This window comes from Podarcis pityusensis (genome assembly GCF_964106645.2).
Source record: "Podarcis pityusensis genome assembly, chromosome: 2".
Lineage (NCBI taxonomy): Eukaryota > Metazoa > Chordata > Lepidosauria > Squamata > Lacertidae > Podarcis > Podarcis pityusensis.
The window spans coordinates 19147911-19168103 of record NC_138029.1 but is presented as its reverse complement, the minus strand read 5'-3'; the positions used below and the strand labels follow the sequence as shown (position 1 = coordinate 19168103).

The 20193-nt window shown below is 46.0% G+C and overlaps 1 protein-coding gene across 2 annotated transcripts in view; it reads right to left on the bottom strand.

Moving 5' to 3' along the window:
• HLF (HLF transcription factor, PAR bZIP family member) overlaps positions 1-20193 on the bottom strand; it is a 76056-nt gene that overhangs the window by 12959 nt on the left and 42904 nt on the right. The window lies entirely within an intron of this gene.

Below are 20193 nucleotides of genomic sequence, written 5' to 3'. Positions count from 1 at the left end.
AGAGAGAGACATTACACATACTTCTGTAAATCAAGAAAATCTTTAATAAAAATACATTAAAACAAAACAAAAACAAAACAAAAATATGAAAACCAGAGTGCATACGAGTTATAAAGTACAAATAATCCTGGAAAATATATGAGATTGATTACAGAGGAATAGTAAATCCTAGAACGATGAGACTTAACTTTAATTTTCTTTCCCTGTTCATAAAACCCGCAAGTGGATAAATGAGTCAAGAAGAGGCCACTCATGTTCCTCTATGTTTGTAAAAACAATGAAATCATTCCATATTGTACCCAAACAAATCTACATTGGTCCTCCAGACTGGACTCCAACTCCCATCGTGCTTTACCACCGGTCTGCATGGCTGGGAATGATGGGAGTTGGAGTCCAATACATTTCCCAAGCCCTCTGCTCTATGGCCTCATGCTCCTTGTTCCATGGAACTGCCAATGTTTGCGCCCAAACTGAAAAGAAAACACACACACCCAAATGTCATTTCTCTCATCTGAACTTGGTTCTCAGCCTTCCATGTCCAACTTTCCAGAATAACAGGACATTATAAAGAGGTGTAGGGGGGAAATAGGGTGAAGTTAGAGGTGCCACAAAGGACACAAGCCAAGCTGATTGTGCAACACGTTCTACAGACGCTACCAATAACATTTTCTTCCAGGAAGGGTTGGGAAACACTTGGGAGATGAGAGAGGCAGATCAAAGGGATATTTCTTCCCCAGAATACACAAAAAAATGGAAAGGGGCAGCAAGGAATTCAATTGTTATCCCTCGTACCCACAGAAGAGTTTCCTTCTCACACTGTGCGCCATGTCACTCAATGCCAAGATCTGAAGTGCTGAAAACTGGGCATATCCTGCCTGGTTTCATAAACACCGTCCCATTGATTAAACAGTCTTGTCGCAGAGAATCAAGAGTTGATGTTGGAGGATAAATCAGGACGTTTTAATATAATTCCATTTGTAGGAAGGGTGGCTAAGGAGCATTCTCAGAAAATCAGCTGTGAGCCAGAAAGTGCCTGGTGGTCGCCGGCTTGTCTCACACGTTTTCCTGTTTTCAGAGCACTTTTGAACATGTTCAGAATGCGCTCTCTAGATACGGGCCTGGATTTGAGACACTGGAGCCCTTTGGTTCACTTTGCCAACTCTGTGCTGGATTTGAGTCATTTTCACCACCCACCAAGCAATGTGTACATTTCCATTCTATTTAAGCAATCCTATCTTGTGCTGCTGGGACGTGGGGGGCGCTGTGGGTTAAACCACAGAGCCTAGGACTTGCCGATCAGAAGGTCAGCGGTTCGAATCCCCGCGACGGGGTGAACTCCCATTGCTCAGTCCCAGCTCCTGCCAACCCAGCAGTTCGAAAGCACGTCAAAGTGCAAGTAGATAAATAGGTACCGCTCATGCGAGAAGGTAAACGGCATTTCCGTGTGCTGCTCTGGTTCGCCAGAAGTGGCTTAGTCATGCTGGCCACATGACCTGGAAGCTGTACACCGGCTCCCTCGGCCAATAAAGCGAGATGAGCACCGCAACCCCAGAGTCGGCCACAACTGGACCTAATGGTCAAGGGTCCCTTTACCTTTACCTTATCTTGTGCTGCTATGTGTGACTGACAGCGTGGTCATCTGCATGTTTACTTCAAACCAGCGTTTCTCAAACTTGGGGTTCCAGCTGTTTTTGGACTACAATTCCCATCATGCCTAGCTAGCAAGACCAGTGGACAGGGATGATGGGAACTGTAGTCCAAAAACAGCTGGAGACCCAAGTTTGGGAAACACTGCTTCAAACCTACTGCTATCAAAGCGGATCATTTGATGCTCTGCAAACTCGCCTTATGATGATGCTTCACTGAGCTGAGCAGGACTTACTTCAGAGTAGTAAATGCTGATCCACACTAGGATACCTGTCGAATCTCCGGCCAGCCTCACTAAGATTCACTTTTACTGAGCTGTGTTTTCAAGATATGTCCTCCGCCATCCTAGATGGCTGATATAACAGGATACCGTACGAAGACAGACTCTGAATATGTGGGCAATTGCCGGTGGAAGACATATTGCACTATTTACTATATTGCCTGTTTTACATTGGACCTGGTGGACGATTTGTCACCATCCATACAGGAAAAATGTCTCTCCCCAGCAGCGAAGGTCCTATGGCTTCTAAGCGATGTAAATGCTTCAGTGACTCATAAAGTCGCCCTTTTTGCTTTGGCGGCAAAAAATATCAGAAAGAATATCCTGGACCATTTAACAGTGAGCTGTAAGGGAGACGCAGAGATCTAAATAGAGACCACTATTTGTGCCACGACACCCCTTTTGCTTGTATTTATTTTTGATTCAGATCTATCATGGCCATGGCTAGTACAATAACATTTTTTGTATTTACACACACACTAGAACGATGCTAACATGGCAGCCCATGTACCATATTGTTCCTGCACGCAAGGAGACAAACTATTCGTCTGCCTGCTTCTTGCTCTTAAAAGCCAAAATAGGATCATGGGAAGATTTCAAACTGACTACCACTTCCCTTGTGTGCCTTGCTTAATTGGTGAAAAAAACCGCAACACAATTCTAGGTGTGTTTACTCAAAAGAAAATCCTCTGGAATCTCTATGGCGCTCTGAGGTCAGTTCGGGTAGGACGACAGCATTGCTACAGGATTTGAAGATGCCAGCCCCCACATTCACAGCTTCATGCCAGAGAAGGGGAACCTGCGACCCATCACAGACCTTGTTGAACTCCAACTCCCATCAATCCCAGTCAACAGAGCCAATGGATGATGGGAGTTGCTACTGGTTGCCCATTCTTGCTTTTATAATTTGAAGCACAAAGGTCTGCCTCTCTTCAGGAACTTGTACTACAGTGGTACCTCGGGTTACATACGCTTCAGGTTACATACGCTTCAGGTTACACACTCTGCTAACCCAGAAATAGTGCTTCAGGTTAAGAACTTTGCTTCAGGATAAGAACAGAAATCGGGCTCTGGCAGCGCGGCGGCAGCAGGAGGCCCCATTAGCTAAAGTGGTGCCTCAGGTTAAGAACAGTTTCAGGTTAAGAACAGACCTCCGGAATGAATTAAGTACTTAACCTGAGGTACCACTGTATTATGCAGCCTAACTCACATTTCACAAAATCGCATCACGTGATCTACAAAAATTACACCAAAGAAGAAGCAAAAAATAGTTTTGATAACTCTACAAGAGCAACTGAAGACAGATTTCAAAAACATTACAAGAATGAACAGATAAGACATTTTATCCATCTGGAGAAGCTTCTAATAACAGATATATCACCCATTGTTTCCAGGAAGTACAGACAGCAGGGGCCTGTAAAAAAAAAAAAAGGAAAAGGACCCCTGGATGGTTAAATCAAGTCAAAGGCGACTATGGGGTTGTGGTGCTCATCTTGCTTTCAGGCCGAGGGAGCCGGTGTTTGTCCACAGACAGCTTTCCAGGTCATGTGGCCAGCATGACTAAACCGCTTCTAGCGCAATAGGACACAGTGACAGAAACAAGAGCGCAAGGAAACGCTGTTTACCTTCCCACTGCAGCGGTACCTATTTATCTACTTGCACTGGCATGCTTTCAAACTGCTAGGTTGGCAGGACCTCAGTACGGATGCTTCCTCAAAGAACAGGGGCAGCCATACTAAAAGCTCTGCTCTGAGTTACTATATAGCGTGTTTCTGATATTGGGGGGGGGGGGGGCTTTAGAAAAAAAACTATGATGCAAAATGCAGTGACCTGCTGAGTCTATATGAGAAAAGGCAGTCTCTTCCTATTTTGCTAAATAGGAAGAAATAATCCACATGTGAATGAGAGAGATCAATGAGAGAGAGAGAGAGAGAAATCAATTCCTCTTTGAAACAAAAGCATTCCAGACCTTTGTGCCAATTCACTCAAACGCTATCAGGGATACCAACCCGGAACATTATCTCTGAGGGACATTCGCTGTCTGCAAGCAATCCTGCCAGGAGACCTACACAACCTAACACAATTCTTATATGTGCACAGGTACTCCTTTTTCACGAGCAGACAATAGTTGGCTGCATTCTCCGTCCCGTTCCACCACGGTTCCACAGGTATTTCTGTTGAACCGCCCACCAAATCCCTACTGGGCCTGGTGTGCTATTTTTAGAAAGCATGGGTTCATCCCAATCCAAGGTGGGTCAAATGAGGACAGTGTACAAAAGGTCACATGTCTAGCAGAGAGCGCTGGGGACTAATCCTGCCTCAGCAAACTCCGCAGCTGTGACAACATCCAGTAGGAGAGGTGGTCAGCAAACCGCAGCCAGCTGAAAGGGAAACCTGCAAGCAAAGGGGAACACTTTGTTCCCTCTTAAAATTGCCTGCAGTGTTCGCGCTCACCCTTCATCCTAAAAAACAGTAAGAAAGAATTTAGTTCCACTGACAAAGGAACACAGGATACCAAGCCAGACCACGGGTTCATCTACAGTAGCTTTCGCTTCGAAAGAAAACACAAGCAGTTCCTGCTGAGGCCGAACACCTTCGCGCAGACGAAGAGTTCTGTGACGCTCAAAAGCTCGCTTCCAGTTGGTTTATTTATTTTATTTTCTACAAAAAAATAACAAAAGAGCTCTGCTCATTCCGTGGCACCAGCCTGATTTGGGCAGGGACCTTTAGGAAGTCCTGTGAAAAACAAAATTGGGGTGTGTATGAGTCATTGCCCGGGTGCCTTTTCTGTTCCCTACAGAACAACCTTCGCAATGTCTCTTCTGCGTTTTGTGCACCACGCCCGTGTGGCATAACTCTTCAGGAATCACCGGGCTGCTTGCTGACCTTCCCACTTAACTATGAAGCAACAGTGGTGGTTGCGATACTTAAACTCTGTACACAACCCAAAGCTCAGGTGCATGCCTTCAGTGGAAGCGATGAATACCCTCAATTGAAACCAAGAGGATTAAGTAAAACATATTGTGTAATGGGAAACAATGTAATGTTTTCGGCATATACAGTGGTACCTCGGGTTAACTACTTAATTCGTTCCGGAGGTCCGTTCTTAACCTGAAACTGTTCTTAACCTGAAGCACCACTTTAGCTAATGGGGCCTCCTGCTGCTGCCGCGCCGCCGGAGCACAATTTCTGTTCTCATCCTGAAGCAAAATTCTTAACCTGAAGCACTATTTCTGGGTTAGCGAAGCCTGTAACCTGAAGCATATGTAACCTGAAGCGTATGTAACCCAAGGTACCACTGTACTACATTTTCATCTGCTGTTAATAGCGTCCGGGCAGATTTTTCTATTTAAAATGTCCAGGAAAATCCAGCCCATGTTGGAAGTGGAGTTTTTTTTTTGGGGGGGGGGGCAAATTTCCTTTAAAAATTGCTCAAAATCTTTTTTTCTTTTTTTTTGAGATTTTGCAAAAAAAAAGGAAGAAGCTCAAAACTTTGGGCAAAACAAAACAAGAGCTCAACAACTTAGCAAAAGAACAAAACAAAACCCCAACCTTTATGCCAGGATCACTTTTTGAAATATGGCAACCCTAATTTTAGTGTAAGGAGTGAACTGCATTTTATCCTGCTTTTTTGTGTTGTTGGCACTGCTCTCCTTTTATTTTCTTGCACAGCTGAGATTCTTGGATATTAAACTTTTGGGATATGAAGCGATATCTGTTATGGATGCTTTAGTTGAGATCCCTGCATCGCACAGGCTCAGACCAGAAAACCTTTGGGTCTCTTCTGACTCTACAATTCGACGATTCTAGGAGATAGATGGTAAATAGGTAGATAAAGAAATAAAGAAATAAGCCTGGGAGATCAGTTCAACACGCTGCTCAGGCATGAAGCTGAGTAGATGTGCCGAGGCAAGGCGGTCTCTATCAGCCAACCTGCCTTGTAGAGTTGTTGTGAAGATTAACCAATGAGGAAGGGCGGGATTTAAACATGATAAAATCATATGCAGAGCCTTCTTCCCACAGATGAGTAACAGCAGAGTAATTAAGTGCAGAAGTGATTTTTTTAAAGCGTCTATTTGTTTTCCCAGTAGTGATGTATGCAAGTGAGAGCTGGACCATCAAGAAGGCTGATCGCCGAAGAATTGATGCTTTTGAATTATGGTGCTGGAGGAAACTCTTGAGAGTCCCATGGACTGCAAGAAGATCAAACCTATCCATTCTGAAGGAAATCAGCCCTCAGTGCTCACTGGAAGGACAGATCCTGAAGCTGAGGCTCCAGTACTTTGGCCACCTCATGAGAAGAGAAGACTCCCTGGAAAAGACCCTGATGTTGAGAAAGATGGAGGGCACAAGGAGAAGGGGACGACAGAGGACGAGATGGTTGGATAGTGTTCTCGAAGCTACCAGCATGAGTTTGACCAAACTGCGGGAGGCAGTGGAAGACAGGAGTGCCCGGCATGCTCTGGTCCATGGGGTCATGAAGAGTCAGACACGACTAAACGACTAAACAACAACAATTTGTTTCATAGTCCTATAGGGCGTTTTGTTTTGCTGCCCCTGTTTCTCAGTGTGCAGACTAACATAGAGAAACACAAGCAACAGCACCTCACAATTTGCGAGTTATTGAGAAATTTGAGAATCGGGTATTCTCCAGCAGGGGGAACACTTTCCATGCCACATTTTCCCTCCACACCTGAGATATTTAATGAAATGAAAAGGATGTTCAAAATAACCTTTGTAAAAAACAACAACCAGAAGCTTTTCTTTTGGGAATTATAAAAAATTGTATAGAAGCTTATTCATGTATGCTACTACAGCACACTTGCCCAAAAATGGGAAGAAGAAGAAGAAGAAGAAGAAGAAGAAGAAGAAGAAGAAGAAGAAGAAGAAAAAGTAATAGTAGTAGTAGTTCCAGCAAAGGAAGAATGGATACAAAAACTTATGGAATATGCAGAAATGGCAAAAACTCGCCGGACGAATAAGAAATCAACTTTTTTAAAAAAATGGAATGGAAATGGTTTGCTGAATATTTACAGATAAATTGTAAACAGATAAGAACATTGGCATTGTAATAAACTGCAGTTTCATAAGAGCATATATTTAAAGAAGATGAATAAATGAGCAAATTAGGTTCATTTGGATATGCAGAAGATATTAAAAATAAATTTAAGGAATTGCAGAAGGGGGGGAAGGAAGCCAAGTTTTGAAATGTCAAAATGATTGTGAAATTAATGCAATGTATAAAGTTAGTGAAATGTGTAAACTTGAAAAGTATAAATGAAAATTCAATGGAGGCTCTTTACAGCAGAGAAAACCATCCCGGGGCCTTTCATGTGGCGCTGCGCTATAACTCCTGTGATGGGACGATGAGCTGCTTGTGCGTAAAATCCAAGTCCCTCAGAGTTTGGTCATGTTTCCAAACCTCTGTCTGTAACGGAGCCCCTTAAACATGGCTCTGTCAGTCGCTTGCAGATTCCGACAGTGGTTGCTTTCGGAATCGCTTCCAACATAAAAGCTCCTTAACGGAAACACGTCTTCTGGACTCCCTGCGTGACAGTTTCCGGCGAGGAGTGGGTGTCCCTACAGGAGGTCCTGAAACCTCCCCACTGTTTTCGCTGGAAGTGTCTCGGAGCCATCCCTCCTGCTCACTTTCCCTCAGCTCAGCTCTTCTCCCCCTACTGGTTCCCTCTTCAGCTGCTGAGTCTCTCCCAACCTGTGTGAGCCCTTCCACCTCCCTTCCTTCCGATGCCAGTTCCCTGACATCCACCTCCCCTCCAGGGCCCCCTTCACCCCCTCCCGCCCCCTCCTCTATGGGCGGTGAGGAGGCAAAACCCCGGAAGGAACTTCCTTCACCTTCCGATGTCTCAAACACTTCTCTCCACCTGTTGCGGTTCCTGGTCTCGAAGTACTCCTCCTCCTCAGAGTCCATCTCCCCTTCCCCTTCCGAATCCGTGAATCCTTCCAACTCCTCCTCCTCATCGGTGGTCCCAAAGTATTCCCTCCGGAACCTCTCCACAGGCTGAGGTTTCCTTGGGAACCTTTGATGGAACGTTTCTATCAATACCTCGTCATTGATATCTTCTGCCATTACCCAAGTGTTTTCTGACTCCGGTTCTCCTTCCCACGCTACCAAATACTCCACCTGATCCCCCTTCCACCTGGCGTCGAGGATTTCTGCCACATGGCTGCTGCATTCCCTTTCTTCTATGATCGGTCCCCGAGTGGACATCCCTTCTCGTCCCCCCTCATACGGTGACAGTAACGACCTGTGAAATACTGGGTGCAGTTTCATGTGGTTGGGTAACCGGAGCCTGAAAGCCACTGGGTTGACTTGTTGAATGACCTCAAAGGGACCCAACCTCCTGGGTCTTAATTTCTTACAACCTCCTTTGAACGGCAACCCTTGGGTTGACAGCCACACCCGATCTCCCACCCTTATGTTTTCACCTTCCCTTCGGTTCTTGTCTGCCTGCCTCTTGTATTCTTCCTTCGCCCTTTCTAAGTTGAGTTGGAGCTGACGATGGATTGCTTCCATTTCTTCTACAAAATGCTCGGCTGCCGGGACGCTCCATCTCTCCCCTCCTCCCCCTGGGAATGCCCTGGGATGACACCCATAATTAGCCAAGAAGGGGCTCATCCCTGTGGACACATTCTCTGCATTGTTGTAGGCAAATTCCGCCAGCGCCAACCTCTCTACCCAGTCATTCTCTCTGTCATTGACATAACACCTCAGGTATTGCTGGAGGACACCGTTTGCTCTTTCCACCTGCCCGTTGGTTTCAGGGTGCCGGGCAGTCGAAAAGTTGACCTCCACCTGCAGTAAGCTCATGAGCTTCCTCCAGAACCTGGAAGTAAATTGTTTTCCCCTGTCTGAGACCACCCTCAATGGCATCCCGTGCAACCTAAAAATGTGTTCTACAAATAACTTCGCTGTCTCTTCCGCCGTGACTGCATGCGAACAGGCTACAAAGTGGCACATCTTTGTTAGTAGGTCTACCACCACCATGATGGCTGTTTTCCCCTTGGACTTCGGCAGATCAGTCATAAAATCTATCGACACTGCCTCCCAAGGTCGTTCTGGGGTTGGTAAGGGTTCTAATAGCCCCGCCGGCGCCCGCCTCTCCCCTTTGGCTCGCTGGCATTGCTCACACCCTCTTACATACTCCCGTACATCTTCCCTCACCTTAGGCCACCAAAATTCCCTGGTGACCAACCACATGGTTTTGTGTTGCCCAAAATGCCCCGCCGTGGGGCTGTCGTGCAACTGCTTGAGTACCCTCCCCCTTAAGTCTCCTTCGGGGATATACAGTGCCCCTTTGTAATACAACACTCCATTTCTTTCCTCAAAACCCCCTGGTTCCTCTCCCTCACCCCTAAGACCTCTGAGCTTATTCTGGGCATATTCATCATTCTCTGTTTCCTCTACCAGTTCTCTTTGCCCCACCAATGCCGCCCCACACACCCAGCGGTCCTCTGGGATGACATGTCTCTCTTCGGGTTCCCCCTCCCCTTCCAAATATTCAGGTTTGCGTGAGAGAGCGTCCGCCCTAACATTTTCTGGACCTGGCACATAACAAATTTCAAAGTGAATTTTGGAGAACTCCTGGGCCCATCGCACTTGCCGTTGGTTGAGCACTCGTGCCGTTCTCCAATACTCTAAGTTCTTGTGGTCCGTGCACACTTGCACCTTATGTTGTGCCCCAATTAATAAATGCCTCCATCTCCTGAACGCTTCATGAATGGCAAGTAGTTCTCGGTCATACACCGTGTAGTTCCTCTCAGATTTGTTCAGCTTTCGCGAAAAAAAGGCACACGGTCTCCACTCTGACTCCTCCTTCCCAGGCTGCAGAAGCACCGCCCCCACAGCCCGGTCTGATGCGTCCGTCTCCACTCGCATCGGTTTTTGTAAATCCACATGCAGGAGCTGTGCTTCCGAAGCGAACGCCCTTTTCAGCTCCTCAAAAGCTCGCTCCGCCTCCGCCGTCCAAACGAATTTCCTCTTACTGCTGAGACAGTCCGTAATGGGAGCCGTCAAGTGGGCAAAATTTCTGATGAACTTCCGATAGAAGTTTCCAAATCCAAGGAATCTTTGCACATCCTTCCTTGTTTTCGGTGTTTTCCATTCCAGTACCGCTTGGACCTTGCCAGGATCCATGGCCAATCCCTTGTCCGACAAGCGGTACCCCAGGAATTCCACCTCCTTGGCATGAAACTGACACTTCTCTAGCTTCACCCACAGCTGATTGGCTTGCAGTCTGCCCAACACTTCCCTGACGTCTTTTACATGCTGCTCCTCAGTCTCTGAATATACTAACACGTCATCTAAGAAGGCCACACAATTCTTGTAAAGCAAAGGCCCCAGGACGTGGTTCATAAACGATTGAAAGCACGCGGAGCCTCCTTGTAGGCCGAAGGGCATAACTAAATATTCAAATGCCCCCAAAGGGGTGAACATGGTGGTTTTCCATTCATCCCCCTTCCTTATTCGTATCAGGTTGTACGCCCCCCTCAGGTCCAGTTTAGTAAAAATCTTTCCCTTCCTGACCCTTGTCAAAATGTCATCAATTCTGGGCATCGGGAAAGTCACTGGTTCTGACACTGCATTTAAGGATCTGAAGTCTACTACAAGCCTGGGTTTGTCCGTGTTTTTTTTGTCCACAAAAAACACTGGGCTGCCCCCCACCGCCCTGGACTCTCTGATGAACCCTCTCTTCAGGTTCTTGTCAATGAACTCTCTTAGCTCCTGCATCTCTCTGTCTGACATGGCGTACAGCTTGCCTACAGGGAGCTGTGCCCCAGGGAGTAAATTGATTTGACAGTCAAAGGGCCTATGTGGGGGTAGTTTGTCTGCCTCCCTCTCGCTGAAGACGTTGCTCAGGTCGGCGTATTGTTGGGGAACCTTCCCCTTCTCCGTTACTTCCGTCCCTGCTAGAGTGGCTCTGGCCCCTCCTTGAGCCTCCCGCTCTTTGCAGTGTTCTAGACAATGTGCTGACCCAAAGGTGACCACTCTCTGATGCCAGCCCACTAGCGGATCATGTAACGCTAGCCAGCTCATCCCCAAAATAATGGGAGCTCCTCCCAAGGTAGCCACATTAAACGCTATTAGCTCAGTGTGTCTTGCTACCCTCATTATCATTGGGACGGTCTGCTGGCTGACTTCTCCTCCCAGCAGCTCCCTTCCATCGATCGTGGTCACCTGCAAAGGGTTACTTAAAGGGATAGTCTGTATCTGGTGCTCAGCAGCAAACTCCTTACTCATGAAATTGCAGGAGCTGCCTGAGTCCAATAGCGCCTTTATCTTTAGTGGGTGTCCGTTAGGCAGCTCTAGTAACACCTCTATCACTAGGGCGGGTTTAGGAGGTTCCGGCGTGGGCACTTTCACTGCTCTTTGGCCTGGCTGCTGTGCCCCGACGGTGGCAGCCAGGCGTTGGCTTTTACTTGCTCCGGTACCTTTTCCTCCCTCTCCCCAACAGCTCCCGCCATTCCTTGCCATTCCTTTCTTTGGGGGCAGACTCTGGCAAAATGACCTGGCTGTTGGCAGAGATAACATTTCTTGGCGCCCTTTCCCTCCTTCTTCCGCTCTTCACTGGGCTTTGAAACTGCGCGCGCGCTGTTCCAATCTCCATCGGCTCTCCCGGCGGGAACGGTGGCTCTGGAATCTCTGGAATGCGAAGCTCCCTCCAACGTTCCCCCTTCCCTTCCCGCCTCTCCAAGGCTCTCGCCTCTTGGCGCGCTCCTATGGTCAGCGCTGATTTGGTCAGCTGGTCCATAGACTCCGCCCTGGGCGCCCGGGAAAGTTCGTCTTTCACAGCCGAAGAAAGCCCTTCTTCAAAGAGCATTTGAATGGGTTCCGCCGATAGATCCCACCCCAATTTATGGATCAACATGGTAAACTCAGTCCAGTACTCACGCACAGATCGGCTCCCCTGTTTGCACGCCATTAACTGTCTGCGTACCACTCCCTGCTCAATATCGCTGGAAAACATCAAATCCATTGCACGAAAAAACTTCCTCGTATCCTTCAGGATGTCATTGTTTGTTGCCATCAGGGGCCTCACCCAGTCTTTCGCCCCCTTTTCGAGATGCCCAATCACAAAAGCCACCCGCGATTCCTCGTCGGGAAAGTCATCAAACTGCAGATTAAGGGCATATTGCATCTCTGTCCTAAAGGCATGATAGTCCTTGGCCTCCCCCCCAAACTTCTGCACCAATCCTGGCAACTTTCTGGCGAGCGGGGTGGTTTTCCCCTTCTCTGCATCTTGAGCCCTCCTCTCCTCGAGCCTCGCCGTCTGCAGCGCTAGCTGGACCTCCAACGCCCGGTACCTTTCCTCCAGGCTTGGACCCGCTCCAGCTCCTGCTTCTCCGGTTCCGGCTGGGTTGCTCATGATGCCTTCTCCTGCACAAACAGCTCACAGAGACTGTCGGAATGCTGTGATGGGACGATGAGCTGCTTGTGTGTAAAATCCAAGTCCCTCAGAGTTTGGTCATGTTTCCAAACCTCTGTCTGTAACGGAGCCCCTTAAACATGGCTCTGTCAGTCGCTTGCAGATTCCGACAGTGGTTGCTTTCGGAATCGCTTCCAACATAAAAGCTCCTTAACGGAAACACGTCTTCTGGACTCCCTGCGTGACAGTTTCCGGCGAGGAGTGGGTGTCCCTACAGGAGGTCCTGAAACCTCCCCACTGTTTTCGCTGGAAGTGTCTCGGAGCCATCCCTCCTGCTCACTTTCCCTCAGCTCAGCTCTTCTCCCCCTACTGGTTCCCTCTTCAGCTGCTGAGTCTCTCCCAACCTGTGTGAGCCCTTCCACCTCCCTTCCTTCCGATGCCAGTTCCCTGACAACTCCCACCGCCTCTTACCAGCAGCTATGCTAGCTGGGGCTAATGTAAGCTGGCGTTGGTTGCGCCTCCTCTATAGTGTTTCCAAGTATCCCCCCCCCCCCAAGCAGTTTGCAAGGCCTGGTGCTTGAAAGGATCGTCAAACGCGCAGGTGCGTTGAAGGAGCACTCAGCTGCCTCTTCAGTCAAAACGCCTGAAAATCTGGCACGACCAGTGACAGGGCACTCTGAGGTATTCGTCGTGAGAGCAAAAATAAATGATGCTGCGTTGCATGGCCAGGTGATATTCAAAGCCACGTTCAGCTATGTGCGGTTGTGAGACTGAGCTGCTACTGAAGCTCTGAAACAGCAAGTAAGTAATAAATGTTGGAAATGTAAAGAAAAAGAGGGAACATTTTATCACATGTGGTGGGAATGTAAAAAGGTGAAATGCTTCTGGGAGATGATATATAATGAGTTGAAAAAAATGTTGAAATATACATTTATAAAGAAACCAGAAGCACTATTGGGCATTGTGGGGAGTGATATAAATAGAAAGGAACGTAAGCTCTTCTTATATGCAATAACAGCAGCAAGAATATTATTGGTCCAAAAATGGAAGCAAGAAGAGTTACCGTCGATTGAAGAATGGAGGATGAAGTTAACGGACTATGCAGAATTAGATAAACTAACAGGAAGGATTCGAAACTGGCGAGACCAGAAATTCACGGAAGACTGGAGTAAATTTACGGACTATTTGAAAAGTAATTGTGAAGAACAGACGACGTTTGTAGGGTTGCAAGAAGTTTTGTGAGGAGTATTATTAGAAGTATTGTAAAAATGGACAAGGGGGAGGATGATTTGTTAAGAGATGCAAAGGCAATATAAAGTTAAGAAATGCATAAGAAGTGGTTAAAATGGTGGATCATCAGAGGTGCTGATGGAAGTCCAAAAAGATTGTATAAGTGATAAGTTTTGTGGTACATTTTATAATTTATATGTTAAAATTAATTTTTAAAATTATAAAAAAGAAGCTCTGAAACAGCGTCTTGAAGCTGCTCTGAGGGTCAGATATTCGGAACGGAAGGATCCCAATATTGGCCACCCCCTCTAGCCTACCACAAAGCCTCTGGTATATCTCCGTTGACTGCAATACAGCGGTACCTCGGTTTACGAACTTAATCCGTCCCTGAAGTCCAGTTCTTAAACCAAATCCGTTCTTTCTTTTTTGAAATGAATTTTTATTATTTTCTTCATATAATCCTTTTTCCAACAATCCTTATTATCACAATATAATCCCTTTGACTCTGCCGAGTCTTGACTTCCCTCCCTCCCCTCAGCTGGTATATACATCACATACTTATTGCATATATTATTGTCATAACTCTACTATTTTACATTGAAGGTATTATACCAGTCCTGCTAGTGTCTTTAGACTTTTATAGTTCTCCTTTAAATATTCAATAAATTTACTCCAGTTGTTATTGTATCTCTGGTCCTCTTGGTCCCGGATCCTCCCTGTCAATTTGGCAAGTTCCGCAAAATCTGTCATCTTCACCTGCCACTCCGGGATGGTTGGTAAATCTTGTGTTTTCCATTTTTGGGCCAGTAGAGTTCTTGCGGCAGCTGTGGCATACATAAACAAATTCTGATCTTTTATTTTAATCTCCCTTCCCACTAGATCTAGCAGAAGTGCCTCTGGTCTTTTAGGGAAAGTGTTCTTTCATATGTGGTGGACCTGTGACAAGGTTAAAAGATTCTGGGAATTAATTTATAATGAACTTAAAAAGATATTTAAGTAAACCAAATCCGTTCTTAAACTGAGGCGCGCTTTCTCTAATGAGACCTCCTGCTGCCGGTGCCCTTCCACCATTCAGCTTCCGATCGTAGACTGAGGTAAAGTTTGCAAACACTACATCTGGTTTTGCGGAGTTCGTAAACTGAATAGTTCGTAAACAGGACCGTTCGTAAACCGAGGTACCACTGTACTTAGGACAGGCCTGGATGTTATGTAACTGCATATGCAGTGCTATTTTTCTAGGGAAAAAAGGCACTGGAATGGCCCGCTCCTCCCTCGCCTCCCTTCCCCTTCGCCCTGGTCCCCCTCGCACCCTGCAAGCTTTTTCGTGGCGGGCTGTCGCTGCGCTCGAAGTGATCCATTTCCGATTGTGGCACCAGCGGGCTTCTCAACAGGAGGGATAGGCAGGCAGTGCTCCACCGGGTCGGAGCCAGCCAGCTTCTGAGGGGGGCGGAAAGGGAGCAGGGAGCAAGCAGAAGTCGAAAAAAAATCAAGGAAAGAAAATGGGATGGAGGGGAGGGTAAGGGGGTGATTGAACCTAGAGTAGAACATCTCACAAGCACCTCTCGGCTAGAAACAGTGTTAGAAACTCAGATCTGTAAGCTAGGCGCCAAATGGCTTCTTAAACCAGGGTGACCATTTTGGGGCCAGTCAAAAGTTGCATTTTTCAGTACGACTTTTGGGTTCCTGAAATTCATTCTGATTGTACGGATAAATTGCTTTGGGTCCACATATAGCTTGCCTCTGCAAGACCCATAATAATAATAATAATAATAATAATAATAATAATAATAATAATAAATTTTATTTATATCCCGCCCTCCCCAGCCAAAGCCAGGCTCAGGGTGGCTAACAACAAACAAATAATCAAACAATCAAATAATCCAACATTCTAAAACATTTAGAATGAAGTTTAGACCTTTTCAGGACGAACCAAATGTCTGCTGTCCCTCATCGGAGGCACCAGAAAGGCCTCACAATTGCTTTGGCAGTGAGGCCAACCCTAATTCATCAGCTCGGGAAATTCTGTGTGATCTACTGTCGTGAAGTCCCATCTCTGTCCTATTTTTATAGAGTTGGCGGTGTTGCCGCGGCAACTGTCATGTCATCTCACTCCTGCTGTATTTGACATACAGATCCATCACCATCATGGGAGGAGGAGGGGGGGCAAGTGGTGTTTTTTATTATTACTTCACAACCCCCACCCAGGAATATAATAAGACCAATTTCAGAAAAGCCAAATATAAATGGAAGGGGGTTTTTTTAATATAAAAAAACCAGCCCTAAGTACATGCCACACGTCTCATCATCTGAAGGTTCCTGTCCCGTCCCACCCCCCGCCTGCGTTGCTGAGGGAACAGTGAAGTCAGCACTTCTAGGAAGATGCTGATTTATATATTCCCCATAATAATGTCATTTCCATGCACTGGTGGGAATTCTAAGAGGAATTGCTGGTTCAAGTTGTGGAAGAATAAAAAAGAAAAGCAAAGAAAGAAAAGCAAAGAAAGATCTAGAGAGAAATCGAGAGAAATGTGCTTGGTCTCTCTTCATATGCATTCATTCCACATTCGCCACACCCTATCGAGACAGTATTTACACACACACACCCCCACAAAAGCAACAAGATCAATTCTGCCCAGGTCAATTTTGCATGCAGGGCAGCTGTCTACCAGCTCCATCTGGTATGCAGGCTGAGACCCTACCTGCCCGCAGACTGTCTTGCCAGAGTGGTGCATGCTCTGGTTATCTCCCGCTTGGACTACTGCAACGCGCTCTACATGGGGCTACCTTGGAAGGTGACCCGGAAACTACAATTAATCCAGAATGCAGCAGCGAGACCGGTAACTGAGAGTGGTCGCCGAGACCATATAACACCGGTCCTGAAAGACCTACACTGGGTCCCAGTACAGTTCCGAGCACAGTTCAAAGTGCTGGTGTTGACCTTTAAAGCCCCATCGTTCAGCCCAGACACTGGGGTCCAGCTCCGAGGGCCTTCTTGTGGTTCGCTCCCTGCGAGAAGCAAGGTTACAGGGAACCAGGCAGAGGGCCTTCAGGGTAGTGGCGCTCGCCCTGTGAAACACCCTCCCATCAGATGTCAAGGAGATAAAGAACTACACAACTTTTAGACATCTGAAAGCAGCCTTGTATCAGGAAGTTTTTAATGCTTGAAGTTTTACTATGTTTTTATATATGCTATAGGGACGCGGGTGGCGCTGTGGTCTAAACTGATCAGAAGGTTGGCGGTTCAAATCCCTGCGATGGGGTGAGCTCCCGTTGCTCGGTCCCTGCTCCTGCCCACCTAGAAGTTCGAAAGCACATCAAAGTGCAAGTAGATAAATAGGTACCGCTCCGGTGGGAAGGTAAACGGCGTTTCCGTGTGCTGCTCTGGTTCGCCAGAAGCGGCTTAGTCATGCTGGCCACATGAACCGGAAGCTGTACGCCGGCTCCCTCAGCCAATAAAGCGAGATGAGCGCCGCAACCCCAGAGTCATTCGCGACTGGACTTAACTGTCAGGGGTCCCTTTACCTTTACCTTTTATATGCTGTAAGCTGCCCAGAGTAACTGGGGAAACCCAGCCAAATGGGTGGGGTATTATTATTATTATTATTATTATTATTATTATTATTATTATTAACAACAACTCACAATACACAGGACACACACAAAAGCATGGATGCTTTAGCTGAGTTTCCTGCATTGCATGGTGTTGGACTAGATGACTCTTCGGGTCCACAATTCTATGAACTCTCCCAACGGGACTGTTATCCACACGTCTACACTGGTCACAAATGAAGCACTGAAGGGGGTGGGTGGGAGGTTTTGGGTGTTGAGACTATGTGTTGTTTCTTTCAGGGGAATGGTTTGTGAGCGACACAGGGAAAGGTTCCACCGAACGGTACACAAATGTTGTGTTTGCCTTTCACCCTTTTCTTCACTGTTTGTAAAAAGTGGAGTTTAGATTGCTGTCAGAAAAGCTTGTCCATTAGTAAAAGAGCTGATCTGGTAAAATGGAACTAATAGAGAATCAATACCTTTGAACTGAACTTTGACCCCTCTGATCAACCACCCTTCTCTTTTTGTTGCAAAGCAGCAAAAACAGGTTCATTTCAACAGTGAGGAAAAGTGGGCTTCTACAAGCTTAAAGATATTTTTTCACTACTAATAAAAAACTACTTAAGAGTCCAGAATTAAACTTCAGACTAAGAGACATTGCCTGTAGCTGGTTAGAAATCCATCAACTCACACATTTTCTCAACAAGCCAAAAAAAAATCGCTTAAGCTACATGACACCAGAAGCCCCAAAAGGAAAAGGAATAATTTCCCAAACTCCTGGTGTTGTTGTTGTTGTTTTTACCTTGCTACACACACCTCTTTGCCATTTTTCCAATGGAAACTCATTATTCACATTATTATTGGGTAGGTCAAGTATTGAATGCAACCGGATGACTCTTTGAGACTCACCTGATTCAGAGAGTGCTTATGAAGGCCCCCACAAAAACCGAATTGCAGCACCAGAACGTAAAGTACTGAGTAAATGAACCTGTCCTATAATTACTTTGCCCGGGGAAGTAAATTGGACTCTGGAACGCCCATCTCCTCGTATTTGCTATTTAGCTTTGAACCACAACAAGTTGGGACTGATTCACACACACATGCGCACACACCTACATCCCTTGGTATGTCTCATTCGATGACTAATCGCAGGATTGCCGTATTTTTCGCTCTATAAGACGCACCAGACCACAAGACGCACCTAGTTTTTGGAGGAGGAAAACAAGAAAAAAAATATTCTGAATCTCAGAAGCCAGAACAGCAAGAGGGATCGCTGGACAGTGAAAGCAGTGATCCCTCTTGCTGTTCTGGCTTCTGGGATAGCTGCGCAGCCTGCATCTGCTCCATAAGACGCACACACATTTCCCCTTACTTTTTAGGAGGGGAAAAGTGAGTCTTATAGAGCAAAAAATACAGTACTTGCGGCTCAAACCCGCAAACTAGCTTCCTTAAAGGCTCGTCTACACATGCAAGGGAATGAAGCGATGGACCACTCAGTTGGAAGAATGGACGGCATCACTTCAGCCTGTATGTGGTGATGGGGGGGCCTCCAGTTTGGAGGGCCTGTCAACATGAAAAACAACTTGCAAATGAAAAGATGATATTACTATATTATTATTATTTTGTCCCATGCCTTTGACCCAAGTATTTTAGTTTTTTATCTCCAGTGAGTTTTTAGCACATCTTTCTTTCTTTCTTTCTTTCTTTCTTTCTTTCTTTCTTTCTTTCTTTCAAAAAAAGGGTTCAAGCATCACCCATCATTGCGCAGCCAATAGGGAAACTCCACCTGCCGCATTCTGATCTGGGATGCCTGTAGGGCTGGGCGATATCTGCTTCTCAACATCACAGTCTATCGCCAGCTAATCGTCACAATATACCGACACATCACAATGTCTGAAATAAGGATGGAGCTGGTTTTTTCAACTTTGTGATACATCGCCAGCTAAACATTGTGCTATGCTGATATAACTTCTTCTTTTTCTTTGGTGATCACTCGTAGCCAAGTAAGATTGTCTTCCATAAACACAGTTTTAACAGTGAGTCTGTAAGTGACTGTGGAGGCCAATTCTGGATCCACATGTCCTTCCACAGTGGGGACATAGGTTTCTGGGCGGAAGGTGATCACGGTGAGAGTTTGCCAAGTGTGCCTTCCTCTTAGCATGTTTCTCCCTTTCGTCCTGAGTTCAAGCATCTTCAAAGCCCATGACATCTTTGCAAAAGGCTGTTCTCCAAATGGAGCACTCGCAGGCCAGTGTTTCCCAGTTGTTGGTGTTTATACTACATTTTTTAAACACTTGTCTTGAGAGAGTCTTTAAACCTCTTTTGTCGATCACCAGCATTACGCTTTCCATTTTTAAGTTTGGAATAGAGTAGTTGCTTTGGAAGACAATAATCAGGCATCCACACAACATGACCAGTCCAACAAAGTTGATGTTGAATCATTGCTTCGACACTGGTGATCTTTGCTTCTTCCAGTACACTGGCATTAGTTTGCCTGTCTTCCCAAGTGATGTGTAAAAATTTTCTGAGACACCGTTGATGGACTCTTCCAAGGAGTTGGAGATGGCATTTATAAGTGTTACATGTTTCACAAGCATGCAGTGATATATCACAATGCATATATCACAATATCTGAAAAAAGGATGGAGCTGGTTTTCAACTTTGTGATTCATCGCTAGCTAAACATACTGAGAAAGATAGATAGATAGATAGATGATAGATGATAGATGATAGATAGATAGATAGATAGATGATAGATAGATAGATAGAGCTATGTAGAGGCCATCGGCCAGCTTCACGGTTTTTCCCATATTGTGCATTTTGCATCACACACACACCCTAATACATCGCGATTTGCAGTAGGCCAGAAATTTTTTAACCAATATCTTGATATGGACTTCAAACTGGTTTTGGATTATATATCACCCAGCCCTAACAAACATCATGATTTGCAATATATTGTTAGGTCAAAAACTATGAAATCACGATATGAACTTCAAACCGGTTTTTGGAAGATATATTGATGCCTCACCTAGCCCTAGATGACTGTTTCTCACAAGTATACCATGATGCTGCGTCGGTCATAAAAAATTGAATAAGCAT